We start from the raw sequence: 11,775 nt of genomic DNA on the forward strand, positions 1-11,775 counted from the left end.
CCTTCCTAGCTATCAAGCTCCGCAATACCCAAATTTCCAAACGCCAGCACCAAATTATCAAAATCCTCCAAACTACCGTCAAGTGCCTCCACATCCACAAAATACATACAATCCTTCTCACCCAAATCTTGAGAAGAAACCTTCTAGAGTCTTTACTCCTTTGATAGAGAGTCCAACACAGCTTTTTGAGAGATTGAAATCAGTTGGCCTGATACAGATAATCGATCCAAAAAATATCAATGTCAACTACAAGATTTATAGACCCGATTTTCACTGTGCTTACCATTCCGGAGGTGTTGGGCATATTACTAAGGATTGTATCAACTTGAAACATAAAATTCAAGACTTGATAGATCAAAAGGTTGTCATTCTTCAGACTGTCACTCCTAATGTCAATAGTAACCCCATGCTGAATCATAGAGGGGTGACTATTAATATGATTGAAGTCGTAGAAGAATTGAATGTGGAGAAAGTTATAATCTCAATCAACCTTGAAAATCTTGAAAAAGTTGTAAACTCTCCAACCAAAAGAGAGAAATCCAAATTTGTGATAATGGCACCTCATCAAGTTTTTGCTTTAGTGTCGAAGAAGGGTCAGAACAAGCAGAAGATCGATCAAGTTTTTCCAAAATCATTGTCTCACTTATATCGGTCTTTTCCAATGCAAAATGGTCTAGGGGAAGGAATCAAAACTTTTTCCAAAGAAGGTGATATTATGCTTGAAGAGATGGTCGAGACACCAGTCATATTAGACAGCTAGCCAAAAGAGCAAATGCCTAACTGAACATCCACTCTGCTCTTGATTCCTCGCTCGTCTTGGTAGATATAGACAACTTTTCTATGTTATTTCTAATGGTGTTCCGAATAAGGCTCGAGAGCCATCCTTGACTCTATTTTTGCCTCACTACGTTTTAATCTCCCTGCTAATATTTTGAAAAAAGGCAAAACTATTTATCGTCATGGACAAAGTTCTTATTTTCTTATTTCAAATGAAAACCTCCTTTATTGCAAAAAATTTCTCTATATTTTCTATCCAACAGTATTTGTCTATGATTTCAGTGAAAATATTTTCAAATCTATCAATAGCATGTCCTGTCACAAGCTGAATGAACAAAATGCGGTAGATGCGGACAAATTTGAGGACTAAAATGAGAAGATTATGGTACCCAAACACCTGGTTGAGGGTTTCAGACAATTCAAAATTCACGATAAGCCGAATTCAGAAGATATCATAATAGCGAATCAGGAAAATGATGAACGCATCAAAGAGATCAAAATTTGTGCCTATTTGACAAAACATAGGAAAGAGAACTCATCAATTTGCTTAGCGAACACATCAATACATTTGTTTGATGACATCACATGGTTGAGCAGGAACATTAGATCTCACAAGTCGTCAATCTACTTAAATGTTGTGAAGAGATATTATGTGTGAGGTTTTAGTTCATATTTCTGTTATTTCCTTGTAATCATTCTATTTTCTTGTATTCGCCTGGTTTAGAATTTATCCCTTCGAAATGAACTACGTCTGACTTGAATTCTCAAGAATGAGATACGTAGGCGGTCTATGTCGGCCTCGGTCACCCCTCTACCCTTTTTTATGTGTTTTCCTCTTGTACTTGAACTACGTTCGACCTGAATTCTCAAGAATGAGATACGTAGGTGCCCTATGTCAGCTTCGATCGATTCCTTATTTAATTTTCTTATTTTTGTTAATCTTTGAGGGGGAACTACGTTTGATCTGATTCCTGCCTCAACGGGATATGTAGGCGCCACAACGACTAGATCATATCTCCCGTAAGATTTCTATTTTTTTTAACAATAGAAATTGGAACCGAATTTTTGAAAGGGACTCAAAAATTCTCAACAAGAGGATCTCTCCAAGAAGTCAAGACTGAAGTTACGTTGAGAATTGTAAATGTGACAGAATTTTAGAGAAGATCTCAAAAATTCCATGATTCGTTCATCAATGGTTCAAGATACTCCAAGACAGTTAATTGGGACAAAATGTTTTGAGGATGACCTCAAAATTTTCAATAAGGTTCATATAAAGTTTAGAGCAAATTTGAATACCTCCAGCAAGATCAGAAGTTTAGAAGTGACTTCAAATGATCCTCATGTCCATTATGAGATCAGAAGTCAACTTCAACAATCTTCAACATTTCAAGAGTCAGATCACCCAAACTTCAACAATCTTCAGAATCTTTTCAACAAGTTATCCGATAGACCTTGAAGCATCAACTCCAAAGGCATTCATTTAAGCTTGACGTGATATGACACTCGATAGTGATCCTTTTTCAAATACTTCTTGAAAACCTATTCTTCTTGAAGACTTTTTCTATAATGTTTCAAATCTTTTGCATAAAATGTTTTGTCCTATCTATCAAGAAGCGGGGATCAGAGCAATCAACCGGAGATAGCGAGACAAAGAGCAATCAATCAGAGATAAGAATACAAGGAGAAAACAATCGAAGAAATCAACACAGATCAGTTCACTTAAAACTAACATTTTTTCTGTGGATGTAGGAAATAGTTTAATGCTTCTGATTCCAAGAGAAGTAATTGGGGATATGAGTAACATTGTCTTCGCTCAAATCCCCAACAAGACAAGTCACTACTAGAAAACTGAAAAAGTAAGTGAACATACAAATGTTCGAAGGTAAAACAGAGGGACAGATCTTTATCATCCTACTAATGGATCATCGACATCCTCCTACCGATGGATCTTTATCAACATCATCTTATCAATGGATCAACATTATCCTACCAATGGATCATTAACATTATCCTACAATTAGATCGGCATTATCCTACCAATGGATCATCAATGTCATCCTACTAATGGATCAACATTATCCTACTAATGGATCATCAACATCATCCTACCGACAAATCTTCATTAGCATTATCCTACCAATTGATCGACATTATCCTATCAATGGATCATCAACGTTATCTTACCAATGGATCAACATTATCCTACCAATGAATCATAATTACTATCCTACCAATGGATCGTCATCCTCCTACCGACGGATCTTTATCAGCATCATCCTACCGACGGATCTTCATCATCTTCGTTACCAATGGATCAGCATTATCCTACCAATGGATCATTATCATTATCCTACCAATGGATCGGCATTAACCTACCAATGGATCATCAATATTATCCAACTAATGGATCAACATTATCCTACCAATGGATCATCAATATCATCCTATCAATGGATCAACAACATCCTATCGACGGATCTTCATTATCCTTATCCTACCAATGGATCAACATTATCCTACCAATGGATCATCAACGTTATCCTACCAATGGATCATCATCCTACCAATGGATTATCGTCATCTTACTAATGAAAAATCATCATCATTATTTTCATTTGCAATAACGTCGTCAAGAGAGCCATCAACATATTATACCAGTCTATTTCTTATTAGTTCATATCAAAAGAAGAGTACATTGAAAAATTATATTGCAAATATGAGATATAAGCTTCATTTGCTCAACGTCAAATTGAAAGAAAGCTAACGTCAATTATTTGAAGGGAGCAACTAAGTGTCCACATGATAAAAGATAATATCTCTCCATTTGAATTACATTTTATGCTAATTAATTGTATCTCAGTCTTTATCGAGAGCATCCAAAAGGAAGAATTCTCAAAACAAACCACAGGTGCGGACGACATAAAAAAGGATGCAGCACAACTTGGAACTTTTTCTTAGCAGCGAACTGGGATATAGTCCGAAGAGAAGCATCAAACTCTTAGGATGTGAGATGAGGAACGACTTCCACCACTATCAAATCACCCCCTATCAGAAGGCATGTGGGTTTTTCGATTTTAATTTCGCATTCGGAAATTTTGGTATTCACCGGAGGCAACTTTTCGATCCAAGTGACACTGCTCCAAGAGCTTTGGAAATTATGTCCATGTGAATTCTTACTTATGGATATGAAGACCTTCGCATTCATGGCTAAGAGGTTTCAAGCCTTCTTTTCATACTCGACTTACTTTGTCACTTTTCCAGAACGAAAGGTTATCTAGCATAATAGATTTCCTTTTCAACCGATTGAGTCGAACTACAAGCAACCTGATTCCCTAAGCTGAGGATATGTAGGCGGGATCAGTGTTGAAAAATCGGATGTATACAACATTCTCTTTTAAATCTCATTCCCGAGCATTCTGGTTCATTCATAATTCGATATCGGGAAGGCTTTTGAATTCTTTCAGAATCATGCGTGAAATCAAGCATATCGAACTACAAGTGGCCTAAATTCTCATATAGCCTGAGATGTGTAGGAAACCCATTACTCGGGGTTTGGCCATAACTCCCTAAGTCCGTACCAAATCCCTTTTTCGAGAGATGGACATGTGGTCGGTCAAAATTGGATTAGTCAATTTCATTTGCCTCGAATTTTTTTCATCAATCCAAGTCAAATGGGGGGCAGTTGTTGACACCCAATTTTGGACCTCCACAATATAGATTAATCACCGAGCTTCTTAAATTCCAAACGATTTGAAATAATTAGTTTTTATAAAGTTCAAAATATTTTTCAAGTTACTTTTAATTAATTTTATCATTTTATATTTTTTAAATAATATATATGTTTTTATATAATTTTGTATATAATTAGTATATTTTAAAGCATTTCTAAAACCTTCTCAAAAAGATTTTAATTTTAGTAAGTATTTTATTAAATTAGTTTAGTTTTAATTATGGTTATAATTTTGAATCATTAGTTTACAATTAAGTTAATTATTTTATTCGTTAAGATTAAGAAGCTCGTTAGTTAATTAATGTGAATTCGTCGTATTTAGGGTTTAGCCAAATTTGTTAATTTAACTCAATTTGGCTATTTCTTAAACTCCAACATCTAACTCATCTTTGACCTCACCTTAAACCCATTTGGAGACCAATTTTGGGCCCTTTTTACCTATTTTCAGCAGCCTACCAAAACCGGCCCAGCCCATTCCCTTTATGCACAACCCAGAAACAACGCATACAACAACAATTTCAGCATGCCAACAACTCAACCCCTGACCCTGTACGCACCTCGTCTCCCTCATGCGAGGATGAGTCCACGGAAACAACAATAGACGTCCAAATACACACCAATACGACGCTAACATCAATTCAACGGCGTCAATTCAGAGTTATCTTCACGGAAAAATACACGACGAGTTCACGGAAAGCAGGCACGATTCTCTTTTTTGTGTCGTCTTCCTCATCTACCAGAGCAATGGTACCATAGTACTGTTCCAACACCGAAAAGCACCTGCAACAGCCATATTTTCGTCCTTCCCAACGTAAGATCGAGTCGCGTGGCACTTCAAGGACATGGAATGCATCCTAAATGTCCACCTCTCCTCATACCCGTTGGATTTGTTAAAAAATTTGGGTATCAAAACAACATATTCCTTTAGTTTTTTGAGATAAGGTTTGAAATTCGAATTCGTTCCTTTGTTCTTACCCGTTTTACCCTCATCTTTCCGCCCCTAAATCGGGCCCTAGTTTTGCCTATAAATACTCTCTTCTTCTTCATTGGAAGGAGGTTGAAGGAAAGTTGGCAAAAAAATAGGTGAAAGAATATAAGGAGAAAAACAGAAAAAAAGTTACAGACAGTATATAGAAGCGAACGTTGGCGTATACGTAGAAAAGGACATACGTAATTAATTCAAGGTATATTACGAGGACTCGGGAGTCTAGATTTTGGGGGTTTTCTTTCTCATTACTGATTCACCGAAGCTAGTCCGAACCTAACTTGTCGTGGAGAAGTTGTTTCCAACTCCTTTTGTCTTAGCTCGTTGCCCCCAATAAGGTAAACTTCTTTCAATTCTAACTCTTGTTTTTAGTTGATGCTCTTTTTCATGAATTGAAGGGGTGTGTTGATTCTTTCCTTCCTTTCTCGAATGTCTCTGATTGATTCTGTATTTATTGTTGATATTTGATAATAATCGTTGGGGTTCGATTTGGTGCTTCTTGGTTGGTTGAGGCATAAAATCTGTTCTTTGTATGAGTCAAGTCGTCTTTGAGCATCCATGGACATTTTGAGTAGATTAAAAGGGTTTTTGGTCTTTAATTATGATTATTGTTTTTGATAAACTTCCTTCTCTGTTCCTTGTAGCCTCTTTCGGTTTTCAGCATCTTGGTGGTTGTTACTTTCATGCTTGTTGTAAGTCTATTTCGACATAAAACTCTATTGTGGTCTGTTAATGTTGTTTTCTTTCTAAAATGAGAGCATAACTTCGAATCCAAATAACTCCAATTTGCTCTTGGGTTGTAGTGTTGTTTTAGCGTTAGTTCTACTAATGACTTTAAATAATGTTTCTAGTAAAGTAGTAGTGTCTTGTCCATTTGTTTTGTGTGATAGCATAAACGTTGTTTCCAATTTCATTAAGTATGAGGAAGAAATTAACTGGGTGGATTTTCAATTAATACAAGTTGTTTATGTGCAAATTGATGTTTAATTTTCAATATGGTAGTTGGTTTGTATTTGTTTGTTGTGGATTTTTTTAAAGTGTTTAAACAGTAGCTTAAATAGTCATTATTTTATTATTAGCATGACCTGAGTATTTAGTGTCTTTGGAATTTGAATTCCGCTATCTAGATCCATGGTGTTTAAGTTCAATCGAATTATTTGCTTTATATTGGTTTAGGAGCCGCTATGATTTGCTTTAGATATATTGTCGCTCTATTATTCTCGAGTACTAATCCTTACTATCATTTTGTTGCATGTGGTGCCATCCGAGTCCATTATAGACATTTTCCCTCCTCTTTGCATTTTGATAGAGCTATAAAGGCTCAAATTCCATCTTTGTTGAGTCGGACATGCCGTATATACCGATGAACAGGTCTCGGAGTTGAAAAGACGCAGCATATACATTGATATACAGTGTGATACAACTCTCGTATATAGCAGAAATGGGCCCAAAAGGCTTCAAATTTCAGCTTTGTATTTTGTTATTATTGGGCCTAAGCCCCCTTCTTATTTATTATTATCTTGTTAAAGTTTAGGAAAGGTGGAAGAATTGGGCCTAAGGCCCAAAGGAAAAACATTTCTCTATAGTAGACTAAGACAGGTACAAGTGATTTAAATGGGCCAAAGGCCCAAAACGAAATTAGGCCCAAGTACTGGCCCAGGTGGACAGAGAACCAGTCTTGGGCCCAAATCTTTCCCTCCTTCTCTATTTATTTGCTACTGTGTTTTATATGTTTATTTAATTTTATGGTTCTTCCTTATCAATGCTTCAAAAGGTAACCATTTTGAATTAATTATTTAAAATTAAGTAAATATTTGTCTACTCGACTTTTTAAAGAAAATTTGTGAAATGTTGTACTTAAATAATATTTTCAATATCCCCCTTTCCCCTCTAAGATCTTTTAAACTTTTAAATTATTTACTTCTTAATTAGTTTAAGTATGGACACTTTTATTTTAAAATCAATTAGTCAAATGTTAGTTACCGGATAACTGCATGTTAGCGGACATTTCGGGTGCTTTCAAACCCTTCCTGAAATGCTAATATGAATCCCGAACCCTTTAAATATTTTCAATTGATTTTTGTTTTAATCTTTTGAAAAAAAATAGTTTTCTTAGTTTTCCTTTAAAAATTAAGTGGCGACTCTTAAAATCTCATTCTTTCTCATTTTTAAAATAAAACAGTTAGACGACGAGAAAACATGTGAGACAAACTTCAAATAGATGGTATATCTAGACAATTTGACAAAGTTCAGGCGCATATATAATCCTTTTTTTAATGAATGAAATTTAATGGATACATGTGGCATATTAAATTTTTATATATATACATAAACTATATTTCAAATTATCGTTGTATACATTTATTTAACGTGTTGATTAGTTGATGTATACTTTTTTTTATTTGAATCAAAATTTATGTTATATATTGATTATGACATGATAAATGCACTACGTATATATTACTTATATTTTATTTGTATACATTTTTAGTATACATAAATATATTATGTAGCTATTGATAGATATATTACATTCCGTCAAAATATTGCATATAATCAAGTTTGCATACATACGATCAAATGTGTATACATAATACCTATTGCATATATATTCAATTTGGACGGTGAGGACAATTGAGACTAACTTCAAACAGTATATCTAGACATTTTAGCTATCCCTTATTTTCATACCCCCTATTTTTACCTACTAATTTGCATTTACTCTTGATACCATCAGTGTATATATATATATAGACACTCTGATGGTATGAATACAATAAGGGGTAGTCACGTAAATAGTTTAGGCTGTGGATCCAATTACGATAAATATATTGGGTTGGGTCCAATTTGTATAAGCATTTTGCCTAATATGCCTAATTTGTGTAGTTTTCCCTTTTTTAAGGAAAAATTACCTAACTATACATCTTTTGTTTACCCTATTTTCTATTATTCCCTACCATTTTAAAAAAATTACAAAAATACATCTTTTCACAAATTCTCTCACTTTTCTGGATACATCACTGTAAACTATCACGATACCCCACAAATTTTTTCCTTTTTTTTCACGCCTAAAATCACTCAATGGTATCACCAATTATCTCCATCACTCTATTTTTTAATTTCATTTTTTTTCTTTCCGATTTATCGATTGCAAGTTATTGAAGAGGTAGTTCTTCATCATCAATTTTTTTTCTTTCCATTTCATCATGTATCGATTTATTTTTATTCTCTTAGCTTTTTCATCTACAAATTTAGCTGAAGAAGGATGTGTCTTCAACTTCAAAATTGATTGTGGAAAAAATGCCCAAAACGGGGGGAGGGGTGGGGGGGTCAAGTTGATGGTGGCTCCGGTAAGAGCTTTGGGTCATGATTCATGGGTGACACCCTTGTTGAAAGTGAAAAAAAGCTACGAGAGTTGATACAAATCAAAAGAGAAAGTGTAGAAGAATATCTTCATCATTTTTTTTTCTTTCAGTAGATAAAATTGTTGACTTTTTTTTCGATTTTTGTCTTCATCTTTTGCTAACAGATATATATTTAGTGTTTTAATGTATCAAGTTGTTTTTGTTTCTTAAATTAATGTATAATTCCTTCGTTTCAACATTATTATACATTACAATTTTATTAAGAGTTGTTGGTGGCTCCAGTAAGGTCTTTGGGTCGAGATCCATGGGTGACGCCATTGTTGAAAGTGAAAAAAAAACTACAAGAGTTGATACAGAGCAAAGGAGAAAGTGTGGAAGGATTTCTTCATCATTTTTTTTTTGCTTTTAGCATATCAAATTGTTGTATTTTTATTTGAGTTTTTGTTGCTTTCATCAGATCTTTTAATGTATTTAGTTGATTTTGATTCTTAAATTAATGTATAATTCGTTTGTTTCACCTTTATGATACATAACAATTTTATCATGTAGAATATATCGTTTTTGAATATTAGTTTTGATACATAATCCTAATTTATTGAAATATAAACTAGTATGTATCATGTTCATAGTTATGTATTGGATACACAACTATTATAAATTTCGTTTCTTTTACTACCCGATACATACGCCCAGCATTACTCAACTAGAATGCTATGTATCTGTAGACACTATCAAATATTACTGTTGATACATAAACACTAATGTTTTATAACAAAATCAGTTTGTATCATATTCATAGTTATGACACATAAGTATCAGATGTTGTGATGTATCACACGTTGTTAAGTATCCGCAACACTGTTTTATAACTAAATCAGTGTATATCATATTCAAAGTTTTTTTGGTATATGATACATAACTATGTAAAATTGTCGACTTTTTTTTAATCTATTATGATTTTGGAGAGATTTGAGAGAGGAAATTTGAAATTTGAATTGTTTGGAGCTGTTATTTGGGAGAGATTACATCAATTTGATTTGCATGATTTAGATAAGTGACATTTAATCTTATATTTAATTTCCTTTTTAATCTCAACAAACTAGTTGTATAATGTATCAAATGTGATGTATCCGAATGACGGCAATTTTAGGAGATTTGTGTAAATTAAAAAAGAGTAGGGATGTATTTTGCTACTTACACTATGAGATTCCTAAGATTTGTACTTATTTTAATGAATGAAACTATATGAATACATATATACATTAAACTATATTGCAAATTATCATTGCATACATTTATTTAGCGTGTTGAAGATTGATGTATATCTTTTTTTTATTTGATTCAAATTTATTGTATACATTGATTGTGACAGGATAAATGTAGTATGTATATATTACTTATATTTTGTATGTATACATTATTAGTATACATAGTTATATTGTGTAACTAATGATAGATATATTACCTTACTTCAATATATTTTGATACATATAATCAATTTTGTATATATACAGTTATGTATACATAATACTTATTGCATACAAGGGCGGATTCACATGGTACTTTTCGAGTGCTCGAATACCCACTAATTTCGTATCAAACTATATATATTTATGTAGAAATTAAGAAGAATCATATAAAATTTAAAGGTGAGGATCCTTGAAATAAATGGTTTGGTTGGTCTGATGGTTATAGGTGAGTGCTCAAGGTCATTTCTTTGTTGTATGCCACACATCGATTCCCCCTAGGGACATTACTTTTGGTTTAAAATTCAACTCTTCTCGTTCTACTTATTTATTTTGCTGATTATTTATTTTTTCTCTCTATGCTGATTGTGTTTTGGAAAAACTATTTAACTAGACATACTTTAGTAGGTACACTTAATTTACCTCTAGTTTAAAAAAAAATCGCATAATACCACTTTTAATATTTATACCATATATTTTAAAATATTTAATCAGATATACAAATTCCTTAAATATGATATTGAATAATTATCTTAAAATTTAAAATCCTTAATTAATGATAAATTATCAATTCAAATTCTTTTCCCTGAGCCTCAATCTATCCTTCCCCTCCCCCAATTCCATTACCTATTGTATCTCTCACCCTCACCCCCACCATCTTCAAACATCTCCATTATCTTCCTTTCTTCCTTAATCCTCTCAATACTTATTTACATGTCCCAAATTCAAAACTAAATCTTGATAGTATACAGAGAGGTTAATTACTTTTTTTTTCATTATTCTAATGTATCTTGATTTTACGTCCAATTCATATATTTGAGATAGAGTTCATATTTCTCTAAAGTTCAATTGTATAAACTTTTACAAATTAGGCTCCAAGATACATTTATCATTAATGGCGAGACGCATGTATCCAACAATTTTTAAAGTTGAGATACCTACAACTAGATCATTGTACGTTGCATTATCTCTCAAAAGCATTCCACCAATTCTGTAATTTTGGTATTCAGTTTCTTAAATCCATGAACCCGAATGCCTCAACAATATTGTGATATTGACTATTTGAAAATAAAAACTCAAAACTTTCAAATACAAAGAAAGGAACTGATAAAGAAGATGAAGAGTACAATAACAAAATTACCTGGGTTATGATTTCGTTATTTTAGAAAAACTTGTTAAAGTTGATACTCAAGAATCATGTAAATATGTTGGGTTGTTAATTAGTCAGCAAGTAATCCTTCAATTAAGAAATAAGTTACACCCTCTTTAATTCAAATTACCAAATCATGTATCTCGGCTTTAAAAAATTGTTGGATACATGTATCTCACCATTAATGATACATATATCTTGAGACCAAAATATGGTATAAAAAGTAATATTACAAACTATCGAGAATCCTAATAATTAAGATCTAAAGTAGTGAAATTTATGTAAGATGCCCCCTTTTTTTT

Source organism: Solanum verrucosum, unplaced genomic scaffold (assembly GCF_900185275.1).
Source record: "Solanum verrucosum unplaced genomic scaffold, falcon-dt-bn FXZP01000023.1, whole genome shotgun sequence".
Taxonomy (NCBI): Eukaryota; Viridiplantae; Streptophyta; class Magnoliopsida; order Solanales; family Solanaceae; genus Solanum; species Solanum verrucosum.